Genomic DNA, 24,314 nt, shown 5'->3' on the forward strand with positions numbered 1-24,314 from the left:
AAAAACAACACGATGACACATGACTAAATGCGTCAAACCAAACAAAAAACACAACAAAAGAGACGTTCAAAAGTGTCAAAAAACAGGATGAACACGGCAAAATCCGATAAAAATGGTTGACAAAAAGACCATGGAATGACAACAGAAATATGGCAGAGAGATGACTAAAAGACGATGCATACGAATAGAAAAAAACAAAGGGATGACATAAAGAAATCGAAAAGGTATCGAAAAGATAACGATAAAATGACGAAATGACTAGAAATAGATGTAGAAAAGTTGTTGAAGAGACGTTAAAAGGACAGCCGAACAGGAACAAAAAGCAACATGACAAAGAAAAACAAATAAAAAGCTTAAAAAAGGCGACGAAAAAATAGCGCATATACGACAGAAAAACGATGAAAGAACGACGAACGACAACAGTAAAAAGACAGCTTTTTGTTGTCTTGACAGCAAACAGGACGGCGATAAAATTGCAAAAATAGGCGGAAATACAACAACAAAACGGTGAAACGATGTTAAAAGACAACGGAAAGATGACAATAGAAAATGACAATAAAACGATAATAGACCACCAACACAGCAACAAAAATACCAAAAAAACGCCAAACAGCCGCCGAAAGATCAAAGAAAAAATGAAGCTCAGCAAACGAAAGGTGTGCAGACGACAGAAATATGATGAAGACGACGAAGATACGTTAAAAAAACACGATAAACAGACGTTTAAAGAATGTCAAAAATACGACAAAACATGCAAAAAAATGATTTGAAAATAACGAACAAACGGCACATGACATGACATGACGACGAAAAGAAGCCAAAAGAGCGACAAAAATGGCAAAAAGTCAACAGAAAAAAAACAAACAAAAACAGAAACCACGACAAAAAATCATTTAGAAAGCGTCAAAAAGACGAAAAAGTAGGCAAAAAGGACCATGAATATAGACATCAAAAGAACGACGAAACGACAGTAAAGAAAGCAATATAATATGGCAGAAGGGCATTTGGGTTAAAAAGCCACTGCAACAGTCATAATGATCGTCTTTTGATGCAGTGTTTGTTGGTTTCAAAACAAACAGGACGGCGAGAAAAGGTGATGAAAATACAACGACAACGCTGGATAGATGACAAAAAACCAAGAAAAAAAAGAAAAACGATAGCAACAGCAAATCCGTTGAAAAAAGCTACGAAACGTGCAAAAACAGAGTCAAAAAAAGACGAACAGAAATAGACGGGAATGTGACGTAAAGATGGCCAAACGACTATGAAAAGGTGACAAAAAGACACCGATACGCATCGAAAACAACAAAAAAAATAATGAAAAGACAACATAATAACAACGAACAGACAGCAAATAGACTACAAAATGATGGTAAGATGCCGGAAAAGCAGAGGTTAAAACCAGCGAAACACAGAACCCAAGCAACAATGTGAGTTTTATTGTACTCTTATGGCGGTTTTCATGACCAATTTTGATCTTAAATGCCATCATAAGAGTGCACAGTGGTCCAAACTGCGAAATACGTGATCGTGTAATATTGCGCCGAAACGTGAAGTTTTTCGCATGTAGTGTCTTTAGGAACATTTCATGGTATAACAAGACCCTTCTTGTGGGAAAAATCTTTGGGTGATTAATTCCCTTAAAAGTGAGATATGAAATTTATTTGCTCGTATATTCGAGATACAGGTTTGGTACTTTCGGCAAAGCTGTAGTAACTATCAATACAAACACCTTTGTCAAAGACACCATACTTGTATCACTTCAAGAAAATTGTCTATGAAGCGTTATTCATGGACAAACCCTTCAAAACAGTTTTTAAACCCTGACTTATTCTGGTCAATTTTTACGTGTTCATAGTGTTCTAGAAAGTTGTTTAGTTTGCTAAAATCAACGTTTTTGTAGAACATTATTATATGCTATTTTTTGAAGTTTCGAGTACTTTTTATTTTTTTTTATTCTGTATCTGGTTATATCCTCAAAAGTTATAATTGTTTTAAAAATCCATCTCAGTCATGTTTACAGAGCAATTAAACTGTATTTCGAATGCAATAAACGCCATTTTGTTTACGTTAACAATCTCTTTCTAACAAGTTAAGTTACCAGCAATTTTTTCGCCTATTTTCGAGTCGCGAAAATGAATGTAGACTTAAAATTATTTGATGTAATTAATAAGAGAAAAGCTTCCAAATAACTAACTTAAGGCTATTTTGTTCAATTTTGCATTGCTCTCTCCTTCCGCATTTTTCCAAAACAACATTTGATGATGATTCATCTCACCTACACCTTTATTTAATCTAATCTAATCTAATCTAATCTAATCTCACACTAACGCAGCCAATTCATCTCACCTACACCTTTATTTAACATAATTAACTGTATAAGACGCACTGCTTACTTAGTCATTCCGAGAAAATTCGGCCAACCAAGACTAAGAATAGAAAGGTAGCGAGCTGATGAACCACTTAATATCCGCTAGCGGTATTTCATCAGTCAACTTGCTGCCATCATCAATGGCACGCATAGTTTCTTTCACGCAAGGCACTAAGCGCTCCCATACACCACCCTTATGCGAAATTGCGGATCCGATGGTGGATTGAAAGATCACTTGGTTTTTTTTATCTGGAAACGTGTCTACGTTCGTCATATTAATTCTAGCTTCTTCCTTCGAAAAAATATTGTCTTTATCATTAACGACATTGCGGCCGCTGGCCGTGAATGTTTCCACTGGAGACCCAGAGGTGGGTACAAATCTCTGAAAAGTTACGATACAGGAATCACTGGATATACTATGTGTCATTCTCTGGTGGGTGAATAATCAAACACGCAAGTCATGACATTCTTTTTTATCGTAGGACTACATCTTACCGCAGACTGTCATTCCATAATCTTGATTCTTGGTCACGAAATATTGATCGATTCGATTGCTTCATAAAAGTAGCAGCAATTGCTTGGATTTTATTAGAAGATTGTTTTTCAACTGCTAAGTAGTGGAAATTAGCAAAAAGTTTTAAAGTCAGCCGCATCCACCCAGTTGGCTTCAAGGTACGATGGTGGTCCAACAAGCCAGTTGTCATATGTTCGAATTTCGATTAGATTGTGCTGCTAGAGTCAGAAGATTCGTTACATTAGCCCCGTAATTGTCATATACTCTAATAACCGGCAGTGAAGTCTGTCGATAAATAAGGGTAATGTCTTAAAGACGGACCCAAGACTTTTCTAATTCAATTTGAAAATGAGTCCTCCCAATCAGGAATTGCCCGATTTGCTTATACTAATTTGAAGTCAACATATGCCCACGTTGCTCTGTAAGAGGCATTCGAGAAATTGATAGTTTACTTATTTGTATATTGAACCGTTGAGATTAGCTTGTCAGCAATTCAGCATCAGTGTGACCAAACATGGTAGTAGTCTAGGATGCGTAGTTTTGCTTCAGGCCTCTAGGGAATCCGTTCGTGAAAACTCCTGAACGGACGATTATGTTCGACTTCGACTCGTGATCAATGTTGCAAATCGAACGAAAAGCAAGCCTGACGAAAAACAACCGCTGGTGCTGTGTGCATACATTCTGCTACCTATACACTCGCGAACGCACAGCCTCGTAGCGTCTTTCTGCACAGTCCGCTCACGAAGCCAATAGCTTGTAAACGCGAGCGACACACAAGAATGTATGAACACAGATTTTGCTTTACTTCTTCTTTTCTTCTTCATCTTATGCCCTCGCATACACACGTTGGTAAGAGTGCGGGCGCTCGCGTGCAATCGATGTCAACTGTCCAGGTTGCAATGACAAGTAAGAACGACGACCGTGATATACACATGTAAAAACTCGTCGTAGTGCATGAAAAAATAAGAAAGAGAGTCCGAAATATAAATTCATGCCAATGTGTTCGTTAGGACGAGAATGAATGTGAGCTTCGCAACACTGTTCGCGATCTGCTCTTAGCAGATTTTTCGGTGTTTTTATATTTTTTCTATAATGTTCTTCAACCTTGTAGGAGATTTCAACGCCTCAACTTTTCGTAAAAAAAATATAAATCCGAGCGTTTCTGGAAAATATTCTCAAAGATTGTAATATGACTTTTTATACTAAAGTATATCGTAAACCGTAACTGTTAGTTACAATCGTTTGAGGACTAACTATCAAAGATATATAACTTGAAAAAGTTTTCATTAAAACTCACGGTATAAACAATTCAAACACTTTAGTGCATATAGTTTCGAGAGGAACCTGATTCAAATTTATCAAACAGCTTTCATTATAGTAATTTCAGGAGAATCAAAATAACAAACTCTGTCATAAGTTTTACTCCGAGAGAACCAAGTGTAAATTGACATAGACTGAGCGGTTTTTCCGAAAGTTCAATAAATTCCCACAGATTGATTGTCCAACGAAAAAACGTAGAGAAACTAATTTTCGTATGTTATCTTTTAGTGGGGTAGCCGCATTCCATTGTATTGATCACAGCCAGATAATTCCGTCTGCATAACATCCTTTCAATTGTGGCTTTATCAGCTTAATTTTGATTAATTAAATAATCAAAGCCAACCGATATGATCTCGATGATAGTCGAATTTCGGCGATAATGGCTTTAAAAATGGCTTTAAACACCAACCGCAGCTGTTGAGCTTCAGTTGCCCGCGAATCGTCGTGTGATTTGGATTATCGACAGCCAAGTAATGGTGACTTATCTTAAGTGTTTGCTGCTACTAGCCTGTTTGGCGGTAGCTGTGGCTGAAGGGGACACTGAAGCAGAGGAGTATTTTGGGCACGATTTGTGTCATGGAGTAGCAGATGGAACACGTTTACCCAATCCTTACAATTGCAAAGAATATTTTCAATGCTATCATGGAAAGAGTAGTCAGAAACGGTGCCAATGGAATTATAGTTTCGACTATATTTCTCTGGAATGTGTAGAAACGTCCGAGGCTAGATGCTTCCATCCAACCACGGTTGCAACCACTTCTACGATAACAACGGAGTGGCCTACAACCACGAAGAAGCCGCACCCTACAACAACAACAACAAAGAAGCCGCACCCAACAACTACAACTACGACAACGGAGGAGCCTCCAACAACAACAACGAAAAAGCCGCACACAACAACAACGAAGAAACCGCATACAACAACGACGAAGAAACCGCACCCCCCAACAACTACGACAACGGAGGAACCTCCAACAACAACGACGAAAAAACCACACACGACGACAACGAAGAAGCCGCACACAACAACGACGAAGAAGCCCCACACAACGACAACGAAGAAGCCGCATCCTCCGACAACTACGACAACGGAGAAGCCTCCAACAACAACGACGAAAAAACCGCACACAACAACAACAAAGAAGCCGCACACAACAACGACGAAGAAACCGCATCCTCCGACAACTACGACAACGGAAGAGCCTCCAACAACAACAACGAAAAAACCGCACACAACAACAACTAAGAAGCCGCATACAACAACGACGAAGAAACCGCACCCTCCAACAACTACGACAACGGAGGAACCTCCAACAACAACGACGAAAAAACCACACACGACAACAACAAAGAAGCCGCACACAACAACGACGAAGAAGCCGCATCCTCCGACAACTACAACACCGGAGGAGCCTCCAACAACCACAACGAAAAAACCGCACACAACAACAACAAAGAAACCGCACACAACAACGACGAAGAAGCCGCATCCTCCGACAACTACAACACCGGAGGAGCCTCCAACAACCACAACGAAAAAACCACACACAACAACTACAAAGAAGCCACACACAACAACGACGAAGAAGCCACATCCTCCAACAACCACGACACCCGAGGAGCCTCCAACAACCACAACGAAAAAACCACACACAACAACTACAAAGAAGCCGCACACAACAACAACAAAGAAACCGCATCCTCCAACAACTACGACACCGGAAGAACCTCCAACAACAACAACGAAGAAGCCGCATACAACAACTACAAAAAAACCACATACAACAACCACGAAGAAGCCACACCCCCCAACAACAACCACAACCAGTAAACCACCGATAACAACGACGGAGCAACCATCGTCACCATGCAGGGATGGTTTCAGCGGTCTGCTGCCCCATCCGGACGATTGCACCAAGTTCTACGTCTGTCTGATCGATCAGGACCCGTTGCTACTGAGCTGCCTGCCCGGATACATATTCTACGAACCGTTCGGCGTCTGTCTGCCCGGAGATGGCGACACGTGCGATCTGCATCATGTCGATCACTAAATGTTACTATTTCTATATACTATTATCAGCATTCGAATGCACAGACTTGTTTTTGCGACCTAAATATCCCAAATCTCGAAACCCGGAATCAAATTTGTTATCAGAGCCGTCTAGTAGGGAATCAAAGCCGATTAAAATTGCAATCACCTTCCAGAGGAGCGATCTGGTTATGAAGTCTCCCGTCATAATTGCAAACCAGCTGCCAGACAGATAAACGAACAATTGAAGGTTTATTATCGAATCGTTACCTTTCGAAATCTGTAAATTGGGGTATAAAAAATTTACGACCCCATTATGTTGACGCGGACTTGAAAACCAATCAATCTAATCTCGCTGACCCCACCCTGACAACCGGAGCTTATGACGTCCAATTGGGATTAGAAGTAGCGAATCTAGCTGTTTTGATTGCAGGTAGGTATTCGTCGTGCGCAGCCTGCTATGCTGCCATTCACAAAACGCTATCGAGAGGCTTCGATAAGATATTCATTGATTGAAAAGGAATTTGTTGGATTGCGAGCGAGTTGACAAGGTGCCATAAATTACTAGTCGCGCGACATTCTTGCAAATTGTTGACGGCTCGCAATCGATCCATCATTCTCCCGAGCCGGTTCCGACCGTAAACTTTTCGACTGCGATTTTTTTACCGTTCAGTATTTTTCCGTTTCGAACGATTGCACGGTTTATCCCCTGTGTTATTGGCAGTTAGCGTTGCTAATCTGAGCTGTTGTGCACATGGAGTTACGTGGATTTCCCGCCGTTTTTTCCAGTGTTGTGTCTACCAGCGTTAAGACGTCACCAGACGTCGGGGCGTGACCTGATGCTGATGTGTTTTTGCTGACATGCCGAAAAACTAATACCTATTTCGCTAATTATTAGGGACAGTTTCGAACCAGCAACAGCATCGTAAAGTATGGTTGACGTAAGAGTTCTGAATAGATATTATATTGATATTTTAGATGACTTACAGTTGTGGTAAGTTCTCTGTATTCTCCTTACAAACAAATAATTTGGAGCTCTTTTTACTTCGTTTCGTGCGATAGAATGGATTGTACATCCATAACGCTGTCTGGTCATAACCAACAAACCAAAAAGTTTGCCTAACTTCTTCATCGCGTTTCTTCATTTTATAAAAAAAAAACTCGTCCTCGTAGCCATCTATTTCCTGTTGACTCTCAAACAAAGGGCACATTATCACTCTTTTTTATTTCTTTCAAGTCTCCTACTTATTTGTTATGCCTTGCTGTTGTCACTCCTTCACCCAGAATTCATGCAACAAACAACTCATTAACCCAAAGTTGCTTCCTGAGAATTTAGTAGAAGAAAGGGACTAGATATCACATGTGTAAATTGACTTCTCCATCCGCCGTAATCAAAGGCATCACCAAGGTTTCCTCGTCGGGACTTGCAAATGGTCGTCAGTCCAACGAAAGCGACTTTTATTTAACGAACTGCTCGCTCCCACAATCCGCCCAAATGTGGCACTGAAAGTGGAATGAAAACGCGTCTCGCGTTGGTATTAGTAAAAAATTTTGATAGCTGTAGGTTGATATTGTGCAGCTTTAAGCTGGCACCATTAAAATACGTAACGTTGTCAATCCAGATTTCCAACGAAAATTGCATCAACAATCTTAATAGCACCAACGTGTAGGGCTACGGCAAGTGATACCTGATAAAAAATGTCGATGTAGAAATTCGATCAAAAATTAAGTATATTTTTTGTATTGTAAACATCTACACGGTCTAATTCTTTGCACTTTCTTTCGCATGTTCGTAATTTTGCGCAGCTAGAAAAACAACAACAAAAACTTATGCCTTGTCTTGCTTATATCTATAAACGCTAAAAGTACACCAAAATTCCGGCTTTAGCCATTACCATAATTAAATCTATGATCCAGCCTAGCATCTTGTGCTGTTCAGGAGGCATAAGAATATTGTTATAATTTTATTTGGCTCGTTTTAAATCTTTTCTTCTCTACAACGTGAAGAACGAGTAAATTCAGGATTTCTGCACACTTTAGACTAAAATTAAAAGTTGTGTTTCCATATAGAAACCCTTTCCCCACTCCCCTATAGTTTCATGAAGTTGGTCATTAACAAATCAGAAGATATGGTTCCATAGATTGTCACTCATAAGGTTAGACACCCGAGACGCTTCACAGAATTCCAAAGTTTAGTTAAGTTAAGTTGTTAAAGATATTACTTGATCCCTTAAGCCTCTATGATGCATCCATTTAGGGGAGGTTCTTTAACAATTTCTTTCCATTCCTCTTCAACGGAACGGACATCAGAAAGTCTAACAAGCCAATCGTCGACTGACCGGCGCTGCTTGAGTCAGCAGGATCGTTGCAGTAGCCTCGTAATTGTCTAATAACCGGCGATAAAGAAGTGTCAAGTCGTAAAGACATTTATACCCATCAGTCATCAGAATCAGACAGTATGAGAGGAACTCTCAGTGATCTCGGCACAGTCGAGCATATAACCAGTTCCTGCTATTACAGCTGTTCCGTTTCTGTGCTCGATACCGGTGATGAGGGATTTCATCTAGCTTTCTCAGGCAAGTAACGTCTTGATAATTCATCTTCGTTTCGTGTAGATCTTTCCGTCCGTAGCAATGGTATCTGTATTCTGTAGTGATATTCCTTGTTATCGAGCCTAAGATTTTACCGCTCGTGCTGTTAACCATCGTGTAGCTCAGCTTCAGTGTTGAATTATGGTGCAACGTAAAAGATGACTACCTCATGCGTTATACTACCAAAACGTGAGAGGATTTTTGACGCAATTATTCGACGATTATGGACAGCAAACAATCGTTACCCCTTGAACGGTAGTGCAATCATTTTGCGCAATACTTTAAGAATTCGTTCAACTATTGATCTGCTTCACCCTAGCAGGTCGCGATTGCCAACAATGATTATCCTAGTAATGCTTTCGAGTTGAGTTGAATAAAACTGTGATTTGTTGCTGATCCAGATGGCATTCAAGCGTCCTTTCTGAGGTTGTGTTCAGAAATGCTGCCTGCTCCGGTTATGAAACTATTCAACAGATGACTGCAAGATAGCCAATTTTCTAAACTGTGGAAATCCTCATTTACGTTTCTTGTTCACAAGAAAGCTGACAAGAGAATCGTACATAATAATTATAGAAGCCATTTCCTCCTCACCTCCTATCACATTGCTGTTCAAAAGTTTTTGAGATCACCAATGAGGCGCTTTTCGGCCCATGTAAGAATTATATATCAACTACTCAACATGGATTCTGTCCAAAGCTGTCAGATGAGCAAAATTTGATTGAATTTATATCACTCAAACGCATCACACAATCGACAATGGCGACAAAAGTTGATGCTATTTACATTCATCTCAAGGCGTCATTTGTTCGAGTGGATAACGGAATTCTGTTTAGTAAACTAGAGAAACTCGTGGTCTGCAGATCCTTTGCGGCGTCCCCCAGGGGAGTAAACTTGGACCCTTTTTGTTTTCGCTTTTTACCTACGAGCTTTCTGTTAAACTACCACCTGGATCCCACTTGTTTTACGCTGACTAATCTAATAAATTTATACATCTAAGTGATGGTTCGTGTTTCTGTACACCGATCAAGTTTGATTATTCAATTTCTGGACACAACCTTGAGCGGGTTAACCAGAACTTAGGAGCTGAGTTTCGAACCTCATTACAATGCTATTTTGACGAAAGTTAACAGACCATTTGGTTATATATGTAAAATCTCCGAGGACTCCGCGACCATCTGTGCTTACTGTAAATAGCCTGAATTACAGCCACAAAAAATCGCCCAAATCTTGCTTATAAGCAAACTGCAGACGACCGACTGTGATCAGCGGTCAGATCGTTGAACGCGTTCATAATCTACATAGATGATACCGCTGATTGCCGACACGATGACGCACCGAACAGTTCATACCGTTTGTCGCGACGGTAGCACAGCGTAACTCTGCTGAGATTATGTACTCCGCGAGACATGTCTGATGCTTGGATTAGCGATATATTGTAGCAGGGGAATACAACCCCCGAATCTCTCCTCTTCTCACAAGATAAAACATGGTTAAAAAAATGGTTTAATATAAAACTGTATAAAACGGTGTTTGGGTCATTCCAGCGGGGGTACAAGGTACTTCATTTAATAATGATCGCACCGTATCATTTGACTTATAAACGATCGTACCGAACCGTTTAAATTATCTATGGTCGTACCGAACTATATACTTCATTCAACAATCATCGTACTGAGTCCTTTAATTCATGTATGGTCGTACGGAACTATATATGGGTCATTCCACGCGAAGTGTCCGAGCCCCGTGTAATCGACCTTCACAAATTTGAACCAAATTTCGCCAGATTGTTCGTTTTCGGCCAAAAAGCAAAAATCGAAAATTTGGTGCCGATCGCACATTCCGTCGATTAATGGGAGCACCTCAATTTTTAAGGAAAATACCCTTTTTTATCAAAATCTCTAGTTTTCTTTTGCTTACATCTCCGGAAGTATTGGGTTTACAAAGAAACTACTTTCACATTTTCAAAGAAAATTACCCAAAGAATTCGAAAAAAAAAATTATTTTTAAGTAACACTGCTGCCAAATATCTTTAAACTCAATTTGAAAACTGAATTTTCATTTTTCTCTCAATGAAGACAATTTAATCTTAAAAATTCCAACTTCCATTATTCAGCACTATTATTTACTTAACGCTGTTTTACACCACACATAGGTCAATATGGTATAGAAAGTTTTCTTTAGTATTCAAAGAAACCCGCCCAACTTAGTTCTACGCCACCTACGCGGTTGAGTCTGGAATGCAACCTTCCTGATTTTTTTCTTATAAAAAATTCTTCAAGTAGTGTAGTAAAATAGTCGAGTGAGAGTGTACCTCTACGCGACAGCACCGTGCCGAATGCAGACTATAATTTTCGTACTTTCTACAATTAGATGATAAGTCAAATATTGTTTTCTGAATTGTACCGTTTTTTAATTTTTTTTATAACCGAAAAAATACTCGATTAACATCATAGATATTCCGACTTTTCTTTGAAGCTTTCTACCATTTCGGAAAATTTTATTAAAACGTTTTCTAGATAATACTTTGCCAACATTGCTGAGAAAATGTGCTTATATTTTCATTCGAAAATTCCTGTTCTACGACAAAATTATCCATTTTCGGATAATTCCTATTAAATAAGTAAATTGGTGTTTCCGAATTTTTCGCTTCATAAGTTCAATCCATTAGACTATACCGATGTACAAAATTTCTCGGTCTTCGCCCCAAACTGAACAATGAAAATGAAAAATTTCCTTTACCAAACTGCATATTTTATTAGAAAGGAAGGAAATGTCTGACGCGAAGAATGATTTCATTTAGTTTTGCAGTGATTGAGAGTTTTTCTTAGACATTGCAAAGCTACCTCATTTTTTTTGTTTGTCAGAAGGGCATTAGGTTAAATGGTCACTGAGATAATCTTAATGACTGTCTTTAGAATAATGGCAGGGCTATTTCGTGTAGTATCACAGCAAAATTAAGTCACAACTTAAATTTTCGTTTCGGATAACTGTGCATTGTTCATGATTATAGACTTTTTTATGAATGGATCATCGAATTTTAGCTTCAAAGGTGTAATTTTATATGGTTAAAACGGCTAATTCTGGTTTAGCGCAATCGTTTTAATGAGCTGTATGACATGTCGCGCCATCTTGTTGAAACCACTGGTCGTACATAACCCAAGGCCAATCGCCTCTAGACGGTCTTCAATTTTAGTGCCTTATATGAAATGGTGGAGGTGCATGCATTGATGACCACACATTTTTAAATATTGTTTTCGTTTATGTATTGCCCGTATATAAAATGTAACAAAATTCTGAGATACTTCGGTCCATTTTGTACGGATATTTTGAAAGATGCCATGTTAATTTTTTTTATTATTCTCTCAAAACTAGAAGCTTGTCTTGCTGACTGTTTCAAACAAAGTTGTAGTTCAGGACATTTGTTTAAAAATAATTTTTCAGTAATTTTGCGTCCAACGTGTGACAATTCAGCACTGGAGATACCCACCCGACTGGTAACAGCAGTAACGGCCGAGCCCACTACATCTTCCACGGCAAAGTATGCGTAACTCTGGTGAGCACCGCTTAAGAATGCATCTGTATCCACATTTTCCTCTCAATAATATGCTCCATACAGTGTTCGAGTACCTACAGTACTCTACTGAGCATGAGTGCTTGCCGCTCCAGGCAAAGTTTTCTTCAGTTGGTTTTCCAGTAGCTAAAGCCTTTTGCCATAACTAGATGCCAGTGGAGATGCCTTTTGGCTTTCCTGCTGTTGTGCTTGTGCCGTGTGAAGTTTGTTTGTTGTTCTGCTGGCTGACTGACGGACGCTCTGGCTGGATGGAAGATCGCTCACTGGTTGCATCGTCGCTTTTCGTGAGTGCCACCGTTCGACTGCTCGGCAGGGTACGTGCGTGTGATGGGTGGCGTCAGCTCTTGTTTGGACCTTTATTTAGACTTTATTTATGAGGCAGTTTGCTGCCCGTTGTTTCGATGGAACGTGAGCTATACGTTGTTGATTTTTTCCGTTCTAAATTGTGGAAAATAACAATCGATTTTCGCAGGATCAAACCGTAATGGTAATTTCCTATACTTATTATATAGGTATTTATTTCTCATAACGCCCAAACCTTCTAGGTCAGCTGATTTAGGTAACGAAGGCAAGCATCAATCCGTTTGATGTTTTAATCTAATTCCAAACTCTATTGTTTGGCTTTTGCCCTTTTTTTGTAAACGCTTGTGGAAACCACCCACTAGGTTGCGAGGAGTCCGTAGTCGTCGTAATTTGCGGGCTGCATTTTTCACGGGAAAAAAGTGTGGTTGCTCTATGCAGCTCGAGCAAAGCTGGAAAACGGTTAACCACAAATGGGTTTTAAATCGAGCATGAATTAGTGTCGATTGCTTGTCGGTGTCATACTATGTGGATTGTGGACAAGTCAAATGTGGAAAGGGAAAAAACATTGTTGAGAGGTAAGAAAGCCGCAAATCGTGAGGAGAAAAATTGCAATCAGCTAATAAGTTTCATCAGCCATTTAAAGGCACAGGCGTAACCGGCTTCGAAGTGTGCAAGGCAACTTGTCCGTGTGGCTTACGGTGCCGGTGTCGGTCGGAAGCCCTTTTTTTCAAATACGCTGTTGAACTCATTGCCTCGCAGTGTCCTCTCTTCGTCTCTGCTATTTCACGGTTTGGTAGATGCCAACATGATACAATGTTGCCTATGCAGACGTCAGCAATTCGCAGCAGACACAGCTGCTTGACATACGCTTATTTCCAGGCACACTTTCCGCATCAGACAACTTTTCCTTTCAACATTATACCATGAACCACACGCGCGTGCGCTTGTTCGGTAAATGCATCCAACCAGCAGAGTAGCGAAATAACAGAAAAAGACCCTCCGTAATGAGATTCAATTTGTTGTGCTGGTCGGTTGTCTGTCGAACCGGATGTTGAAAGGTTTTTAGAAGCGGGCAACAATCCTTGCTTTAGACCCCTTCACAAGTTTGGTTTAATTAGATGCACTAGATAAACATGGCGCTAGATGCAATGTTAGTGAATTTTTAAAAATAATCGTTCAAGTTTGGGACGAAAGGTCTCATACAATTACATAAAATTTTGTACAAAGGCATAGTTTACCCATTTTCCTGGAAAACTCCAATGAAATTTTTTCGATTTAATGGACGCCTATTTTAAAAATTCACACACTTAAATTATTTTACCGAACACCGCAATTTTTTTGACGAAATTAGAACTGCTGGCAGCTGCCTTTACGTTCGATAAAAAATTCGATGATAGATATTAATGATTTCAGATCTTAAGTAACGTTTGGTACCACCGAAATTTTTGCCGAACGATTAGGAATTTTAATTACATCAATACATTGCGGTGTTCGGTAAAACACTACAATCCCACAATCCCACAATCCCACAATCCCACAATCCCACAATCCCACAATCCCACAATCCCACAATCCCACAATCCCACAATCCCACAATCCCACAATCCCACAATCCCACAATCCCACAATCCCACAATCCCACAATCCCACAATCCCACAATCCCACAATCCCACAATCCCACAATCCCACAATCCCACAATCCCACAATCCCACAATCCCACAATCCCACAATCCCACAATCCCACAATCCCACAATCCCACAATCCCACAATCCCACAATCCCACAATCCCACAATCCCACAATCCCACAATCCCACAATCCCACAATCCCACAATCCCACAATCCCACAATCCCACAATCCCACAATCCCACAATCCCACAATCCCACAATCCCACAATCCCACAATCCAGTCCAGTCCAGTCCAGTCCAGTCCAGTCCAGTCCAGTCCAGTCCAGTCCAGTCCAGTCCAGTCCAGTCCAGTCCAGTCCAGTCCAGTCCAGTCCAGTCCAGTCCAGTCCAGTCCAGTCCAGTCCAGTCCAGTCCAGTCCAGTCCAGTCCAGTCCAGTCCAGTCCAGTCCAGTCCAGTCCAGTCCAGTCCAGTCCAGTCCAGTCCAGTCCAGTCCAGTCCAGTCCAGTCCAGTCCAGTCCAGTCCAGTCCAGTCCAGTCCAGTCCAGTCCAGTCCAGTCCAGTCCAGTCCAGTCCAGTCCAGTCCAGTCCAGTCCAGTCCAGTCCAGTCCAGTCCAGTCCAGTCCAGTCCAGTCCAGTCCAGTCCAGTCCAGTCCAGTCCAGTCCAGTCCAGTCCAGTCCAGTCCAGTCCAGTCCAGTCCAGTCCAGTCCAGTCCAGTCCAGTCCAGTCCAGTCCAGTCCAGTCCAGTCCAGTCCAGTCCAGTCCAGTCCAGTCCAGTCCAGTCCAGTCCAGTCCAGTCCAGTCCAGTCCAGTCCAGTCCAGTCCAGTCCAGTCCAGTCCAGTCCAGTCCAGTCCAGTCCAGTCCAGTCCAGTCCAGTCCAGTCCAGTCCAGTCCAGTCCAGTCCAGTCCAGTCCAGTCCAGTCCAGTCCAGTCCAGTCCAGTCCAGTCCAGTCCAGTCCAGTCCAGTCCAGTCCAGTCCAGTCCAGTCCAGTCCAGTCCAGTCCAGTCCAGTCCAGTCCAGTCCAGTCCAGTCCAGTCCAGTCCAGTCCAGTCCAGTCCAGTCCAGTCCAGTCCAGTCCAGTCCAGTCCAGTCCAGTCCAGTCCAGTCCAGTCCAGTCCAGTCCAGTCCAGTCCAGTCCAGTCCAGTCCAGTCCAGTCCAGTCCAGTCCAGTCCAGTCCAGTCCAGTCCAGTCCAGTCCAGTCCAGTCCAGTCCAGTCCAGTCCAGTCCAGTCCAGTCCAGTCCAGTCCAGTCCAGTCCAGTCCAGTCCAGTCCAGTCCAGTCCAGTCCAGTCCAGTCCAGTCCAGTCCAGTCCAGTCCAGTCCAGTCCAGTCCAGTCCAGTCCAGTCCAGTCCAGTCCAGTCCAGTCCAGTCCAGTCCAGTCCAGTCCAGTCCAGTCCAGTCCAGTCCAGTCCAGTCCAGTCCAGTCCAGTCCAGTCCAGTCCAGTCCAGTCCAGTCCAGTCCAGTCCAGTCCAGTCCAGTCCAGTCCAGTCCAGTCCAGTCCAGTCCAGTCCAGTCCAGTCCAGTCCAGTCCAGTCCAGTCCAACACAAATTATTAAAATTATCAGCGATTTTTATGACACACAATGCAACATTAGCTATTCCCCAATATTTTAGGTTGTTGTCTCTCATACGCGATCAATCAAAGTGAGCTGAGATCTATTTACATGCTTTTTTTCATTAAAGAATGCCTAGCAGCCAAATTTCCAAAGTTTTTTTGTGCGACGAAGAAGAAAATGTCGACTAATCGTTTCAATTTCCGTCATTCATGAAATGAAAATAACTCACACAACGCATTGTTGTTATTCTGCAGCCGCACAGTGGTGGGAAATTTAAAATTCTTGACCAAAACCTCAAGATGATGAGATTCCATGTTTTTCGGGCTGCTGATTTCAAAAATGGTATTGAAAATGTGAAATTCAAAATGGCTGACCCAAAATGGCGGCCTTTTTTATTAAATTTTAAAGTTTTTGCTGTAAATTTCATCTAAAGGTGACTTCAGGTCGTTGAGCTCAACAATAAAACTCAAAATGTAAAATAGCTGACCAATATGGAGGACCACTTTTGTATCTTTTAGTCCTTTTTAGTTTATACTTTATATTTTTAGTCACCGTAACGTTATTAATAACATGTGTCGTTGATTCTTCTCGGTGAAAAAAAAAAAAAAAAAAAAAAAAAAAGTTTATATCAGCACGTTTTTGGTCCCTTTTTCAAGAAACAAAATTGAATTAAATAACAAATCAAATTTATAATCGCCTTATTTACCCTATTAAAATCGCAAAATTCTATATTCTATTAGGTTATGCAACATTACTTTAAAAAATAATATTAATCGGAATGATCATCGCTGCTACTTTCATCACCGTCGCCGATTTTATCGCTGTCAGTGTCATTCAATGTTGTATGCGTTTGCAAGCAATCATTCTACGAAAAATATGTTCCATTATCTTCTCACTCGTATATTTCCTTGATGCTTTATATTCATGTTGCGCGATTCCCAAGCTCCAGAATTTGTGCGGACACTTTCCAATGTTCAATAATACGTCTTGCAGTATTTTCGTCATTAGAATTGCCCAATCCTGGTTTCGAGCGATCAATCAGCAAGTTTGAATACTTATGCATGTTTGTATCTATAATTTCCATGTTTCAACCGTTTTCTTTTCAACATTCTGAGCGTTCATTTAATTCGGCAAATAATAATGTGGCCCATCTGCCTTAATTTCTCCTTTTGGAGACCCTGCTGCCAGTTACCCTCATCCATTCGTTAATTTGCAGAAGCTATAAAATGAATCGTAAGAGTTAATATCAATAATCTGTCACATTAAGAAGGATCAGGTGCTGTTAGAGTCAGTGGGATCGTTGAACTAGCCCCGTAATTGTCCTGTACTCGCGAAGTCTGTCGATAAAGAAGGGTAGTGTCTAAAGACGGTTATCCCCTAGGCTTTGCTCTGCACCATCAACGATTTATTTGTAAAGAACAGGAAAATAGCAAAAAATAAGTTAAAAGCTAGCACAGGTTGTTTGGAGCATCAAAAGCTCACACGTCTGATTTCGCCTACAAGTGCGCGTCAACACTAAATCTCCATTTTCTCGTGGAGTTGCAAATAGTTGCAAAAAAGCTACACACCCTTCGAACCGTCACAATCTGACGCTCACAAAAACATATAACATTCGACGGCACCTCGCGGCACAAAAAGTAAATGCCAATTTCATTGTGCGCGCTAATTGAAAAAACTAGCATTTGCAAAGGAAACTTTAAGTGTTGTAAAAGTATATATATAACGAAAATTTTGATGGACGGATTTTAAAACGGAACGACGAATTTAAGATTTCAATCAAATGCTTTATTAATCGCTTTTTAGTGAATTCAAAGGCCACGGATCGGAAGGTAAGTGTGTTTGAGTCGAATCAGCAGCAGAGCTTTTGAAGTATTAATTAAATCCACCTAAGAAATGATAAAAATTAGAGTGGCTTTCCTTACTACGACGGGAATTAGAAATAAACCCCACGTAAAATAAGCAGAAACCGAGAATTGCATGACAAAATACTGAAGTAGAGCTTCCTAAAATATATACAACATCGGTATCCCGCTTTATATTAAGATCTGGTTAAGCTACAAATCGTTCTGCAATAATGAAATATCGCTTTTTAAGAAGTAAAAAATACTACTCTTCCGACGAAAAATGACTTCCGATTCAATCGAGAAAAAATCACAATTTAAAGCTTCATTTTCCCGTAACCGGAGAACCGAAGTCGAAGACCTTCCCCACAATGACTCGACGAATCTCGCGCTATTTTGCAAACCTCATTCCTTAGTGGCGTATAAAATCGTTCACAATACGACCCAAATTCCGCCTTCTTAACGCGCGCGCTCACCAAGGTCGATTTAAAATTCCTTTTCAAACGAGGGAGAAAGTCATTCCCGTTTGCTGAACCTTCATCGACAGACGTATTATAGGAAAAACGAACGAACGAACGATTCCCCCGACGACGTCGACGTCGACGGGGTGGGCCGTTTGTCACATTGAAACCACAACATAAACACACACAACCGCCTACATTCTCGAACATAAAACTCGAAAGCCTGATTCTATATTTGAGTGAAATTACCATAAGCTAGAATGGGCTTGAATGCCGCCGTCAGTAGTGTTGAGAAATTCAATACCAAATTGTAACCCGAATATCGGTTCACAGATCTTCACACTCGTCTGTAGTTGAGTTGCAAAACCGATAGCAGCAGCAGCAGCAGCCGCGTCAGTACCAGAAAACGGAAACCGAGTGACTTGAGCGAACGAAAAAAAAACCTCAAGATAAAGAGCCTCCCCATCCCCAGGATGAATCTGATTCACTGCCAGGTGCGATCGTAGATTTCTTTGAATACAATTGGAGTAAAACGATCGAAAACAGTTTTTAACGTTTTTAACGAATACGTTTTAGGCCACTCTGCTTCACCACACACCACCCACTTGGACCACACGGTCGTGAAAAATTGCCTCCAGGGGGGGTGAAAGCTTCAGCGAAAAGATTTTCCCGATTGAGAATGAATTCAACGTCGCGTCGTCGCCTTGCTTGCCACCACACCACGGACCGTGTGCAACACAATACACAACCGCAGCGCGAGGCTGCTGTTCTTATGAATATTCAGCTCCAGCCCAGTCGATTCTTTAAGGTTCTTTTTTATTTTCCCCGATACAGGGAAGGAAATCGCTTAACTTGGGGGCACCGCCGAGTCCCAGCGGTAATCGTTCTTGCGATTGACGCCTGCCTTGATAAGCGCGAGCTGCGTTCCGGTTGCTCGGTTTTCTCTGTGTTACGTGATACAACGCGCGTAATTCTATCCGGTAGGTGTTGATTGTATCGCAAAATTTACTCGATGGCTCTACACGTTTCCGGAGTGGAATTTTCATGGGAATTTTACGACGAGGAAAATAAATATTAGACGATTGAACTGATTCATGTGAGAAACCATTCGCAACGCAATCTCCACACCGCAAATATTTTAAACAATTTAAAACTCCGAACAGCTTTATCTTAAAGCCCCGAAAAGCTCGCTCATCCCGGAACCAACTTCCGGAGATTTATGCGTTTTTTTCCCAGGCGCTCGTAACTCACCATGCCGGAGGGGCGGCATTCGTTGTCAGCGCGGTATTTGAGGATAACCGAAAAAGCCGCACATCCGTGCGAAAACGCTCGCATGACTTGTGATCTTTTCGCCGGCACTAAAACCGGTGCTCGTTCTAACCTCTCAAAATATTTCCCGCCCACTAGGGGCCCACGCGCGTCGCTAAAAATGAAACAAATCTACTACATACTATTTCAGATAAGAGCATACTAAAACGGGTAACCGCCATCTCGTCAGACCGGGCGAGTGCGGGAGGGAGGCGTGGCCAACCGCAGCTGTTTCTAACTCACGTATGCAAAATCCCGCTTGGTTTTGATTCCGAGAGGCGACGGCAGCGGTGGGTGGTAGGTCATGGAGTAAACCCATAAAAACTAACGCTTTTTGACAAGACTTCCGCTAAGCTGAGCTGGGAATATTTACGACTTGCCAGCAGCTCTCGGCTTTGGCCGCAAAATAGCGGCATTTCGGCGGATCGAGTCCTGCTGGGTGAGTGTGACTGTGTATGTAGATACATATATGTACATCAGCGATGACCTCAGTGTGTAGTAGCATTTTGTCAGATCAAGCATTAATCCGATTGGACAATTCAGCCAAGGCTGAATGGTTACGGTTGGACTTTCTCTTAGATGGGGGGGAAATTTATGAGCAGAGCTGTCGTTAGTAACAAGAGCGTCCTTTCTTGTGATAATAAAGTCCACGTGCGAAGTGGAGGGAATAATTTCTCTGCATTGTATCTCAGGATCTTTATGGAAAAGAAAATTAATGCTTACATGGTTTTCCGTGTAATATTTCATCCAAAGATGCGCTTCATCCGTAAAAAAATGGTTGATTCTTCATACCTGCAAACAGAGAACACAAGGTAAAAGAATGGTATTATTAAAATGCAAACGTAATTGTGCAAGATGGGCTGAGGCGAATAAAGCTGCATTGCGGACATTCGCAAAAATTGTCACAGTGCAATAACCCAGTTTTAACCCATTATATGAAATTCAAGGGAATTGTAAAGGATCAAATGTAAAGGTTCATTGAATATACGAGAATGAAATATTGAAAAAGATGGACTTTATCAAATAATCGAAAGATAGTTTTGCCAAACTTAGTAGAATTTATATATCACCAAAGATTGGATTTTTTTACTCAATCGTAAAATACCTGCAAATTCAGAATAATAACGGTAGTAAAAGAAAATAATAAATTGCTGAAAACATGTCTATAGGCAGGCCTCGCAGTTAGCTACAAGGTACGACACTGGTCTGGCAAGATAGTGGCTGTCCCAAGTAACAATTCTAAGTTTTATTACGTTCCTATAGTGGTTTTCATGACCAATTTTATAAAACCGCTGACCGCTAAAAACTGCTTTCTGACCAAGGTGCTCACTCCTCAGAACGTTTACATAACCTCTATAAGAATCGGGTTATAAGCTCAAGTAGTCGTATCACGTTCTGCTGAAAGCAGCAATAAAACCGATTAAGTTTTCGCTGCTTGACAGCCACCGCCATAATTTAATAAAGCTTTTCGCTTTTCACTCTGGTAAAAGCTAAATAAGTTCGCCAGCTTTGTCAACTTGTCAACCGTCAGATCATTCTGATCGATTTGGGTTATAGCGACCATAATAAAATATCTCATAGAATAATTAATAAAATGTTGACCAATCTTAGTTCGTTTGCAGCATATGCGCATTAAATTTTATCGTGAATATTGATACGAAAGGTGGATAAAATCAACGCGCCATTGAAATTTAGCAATTTTCGAAAACCACTAATTTTGCTAATTTTGCAATTTTCGAAACAAACTAAATATACCGTGATCGCTCCTAATTCTGCGCATTTTTCTTTATATAAGTATTTTTTAACATTGTGCATAACTAGGATCATTGCGTTATTTTTTTATAAACGTTTGTTGAATATTACGTCATTATTCACAAACGGGCCATAATATTTGAGAGCGAAATAATTTAACGTGAAACTGATAGTATTTTATATGGCAGAAAACATCGTCGTTAGCACCAACGTTAAGATTGTCCTTCTAGAAAATTAACAATTTATGATCAAAATTCTTTGCAATCATCAAATTATCCAGCATAATTAGAAAGAATAATTAATTTTAGTCATGTTTTAGACAAAAAGAGTGATTGCATACATTACTTTCCTTAGACAAATACGATGCAATAATGCGCAGATTTAGGCACAGATTTTTTATTCATGTTCCAAATTCTGCGCAGTAATGTATCCTACGAAGAAATCGCGAAAGAATACGCAACCTTACCCAAATGGCTGAGGTATAGGCATGAAAATTCAAGTAGAATCTTTAACTTGCATTGATTGAAATCCTGTGCTGTGTCTAGGGGTCCGAACCTACGAGCGCCAATTCATGAAACCATGTCTTCTATTTTTTTTAATGTCCAACCTCATGGGACTGTCAGAGAGTGGGGCAGTGGTTTCTATATGAAAACACAATTTTTAGTATTAGTCTAAAGTGTAATGTTCAGTATGCAGAAAACCGGAATCAATTCGCCCTTCACGTTATCGAGAATAAAATATTTAAAATAAGGCAATCTAAATGATAACAATATTCCTTTGCCACCCGAACAGCACAGAAGGCCGGATCATGGATTTAATTATGGTAATGGCTAATGCCGGATTTTTTGTTGTGGTTTCAGCGTATAAAGACATAAACAGCATGGCAGGAGTATTTATTTTCACTTTTTGGGTGCGCAGAATTAGGAGCAAACATGCGCAGAATTAGGAACATGGACAAGAGAGTGCGCAGAACGAGGGGTTCACGTAGGACTATGAAGGCGGATACAATTCGACAATGGTTGGCAATTTGAAAATATTCAGCAGTTTGTTACGCAAATTTATAATTTGTTTAAATACTTTCGTTAAATGAAATTAAGTTAAAATATCCTAAGCTTCTGTACTCTGTGTATCCTTTTTATCAGCTTCTTAGAGTTTGTAGTTCCACTAAGAGTAAAATCATCGGGCCACAATTACATATCTTCTAATGATTGGTGATGATTTCGCATTTTGACAATTTTAGAATGACTTGTAGTACAGTGAGAATTCGAATTTGGCATGGTTCGATTTTGGCAACAAAAGTATCCGTTTTTGGCAACACAACATATTTTACTTCCAAAAATATGCTTAAATATCAGTTAGTTTCCGCATACATACTTTAAATGACGAAAAAATATTGCCCTAGTTTGTTCATGAAAAAGTTTGCGGCTATAGAATGTTTCGAACAATAATATTTCTATTTCCGTAGGACTGTTAGGATTGGGCAAAATTCCCGAAAGTATCGATAATTGAATATCAATATCAAATCCGCCGCTTTATCGATACCATCGATATATCATTCGTGAAGCATCGATATTAGATTTATCGATACTATTTAAGGCGGCATTCTGGGATTAGGAAATGCTACACAAAAAAGGGATTCATAAAAATTAATGTTGAGCAAAGAGAGTGTCCCCAAAACACGCACGCAACACATCACTCGCTCCAGTGCAGCTCTATTTCGGACACGTCGCTTTGTACGGAAAACCGCACTCGTGCAACACCTGCCACAGCAGTTCGCGCCCGACTGAATCGTATACTGCCCAGGAATCCACAAAAATATGATGGGTCGTACTCCCGATACATCTGGATGATCTGCCGAAGAGTAAAAATTTCGCACCCTGTTGGTGGCTTCGACCAGCGTTATGCTGCGGTAATTACAGCAATCTATCCGAGATGGGACAAATCACACCCTCAATCCACTCGTCCGCCAACCCTCTCCCAAACCCCTGAAACCATCCAGTGATCGCGTGTCGTTGTTGGCGGTTCTTGGCAGTTCCTGCAGAGTTCCGCCGGGAGTTGCTCCTTTCCGGTTCTAGCTCTTCTCGATCTCTGACCCACCCCTGCCACTTTCACATATTGCTTTCTCGAGCATTTCCTGGCCTAGTTTTAGCTTATATATTTTTTCAGCTGCATATCCCGCTTTATCAAAACAGTTTGGGGATGAAATTATCGATTTAGCATAATCAATGAAATATATAGAAATATCGGCCTTCGAGTATCGATATCGATACGGTATCGCCCAATACTAAGGACTACCTCTTACCGCAGAACGTCAAAAACTTACTTGCACCGCACGGATAGCTATTGGCGAATTTTGTAAACCTAAAAAGGTTGCAATCGTTGATTACTAAGATTTAGTTAATTTCTATCGCATTTACATTCAATTTTTTCATATCCAAAAAATGTCTCGATTTTGGCACGGTTTTTGATTTTGGCAACATAGGCGACACGCATCGCATTGGTTGCCAAATTCGAAATCCTACTGTACTAGTCAACTTCTAGCAACTGGCTTGAAATTGGTATCCAGTTGATGAAGTAAGCTTATTTAAGAAGCTTGTTTACAACTATGATTTAACCGAAAACATAAATATCAATTCTGGGCTATCAATCATTTACAACATTGATTCGCTTTCGTCAATTTTCATAAAATTGTTGATAGCACCATTCATTGTGATAGATTGATTAGAAGTATAATTGTCTTACAACTAACATGTGGACAGCCAGTTAAAATATCAATTAGCTTACGTCCTCTGCATCTTACTAGTTCCTTTCGACACTCTACTTTACAGCTATTTGCATACCTTACAGAAATACGATTGAAACTATCTGAAATTAAATAAAAAGAAAACTATTCTAATTAAATTCTACTATCTATACTTATTCGCCACAGATAAGTATTTCGCCTACGACTTTAACGAATTTAATTGGAATAGTTTTCTTTTTATTTAATTTCAGGTTTCGTATTCTACTAAGACACTAAGACGCTCCAAAACCTTCAGTCAATTGAAATTATGTAAAGAATT

The 24,314-nt window shown here is 40.6% G+C and overlaps 1 protein-coding gene across 3 annotated transcripts in view; it reads right to left on the reverse strand.

The window, feature by feature from the left end:
- Nucleotides 1-24,314, reverse strand: part of LOC128743669 (very low-density lipoprotein receptor-like) — a 726,292-nt gene that overhangs the window by 300,095 nt on the left and 401,883 nt on the right. The window lies entirely within an intron of this gene.

The sequence above is a fragment of the Sabethes cyaneus genome, chromosome 3 (genome assembly GCF_943734655.1).
Source record: "Sabethes cyaneus chromosome 3, idSabCyanKW18_F2, whole genome shotgun sequence".
NCBI classification, from domain to species: Eukaryota; Metazoa; Arthropoda; class Insecta; order Diptera; family Culicidae; genus Sabethes; species Sabethes cyaneus.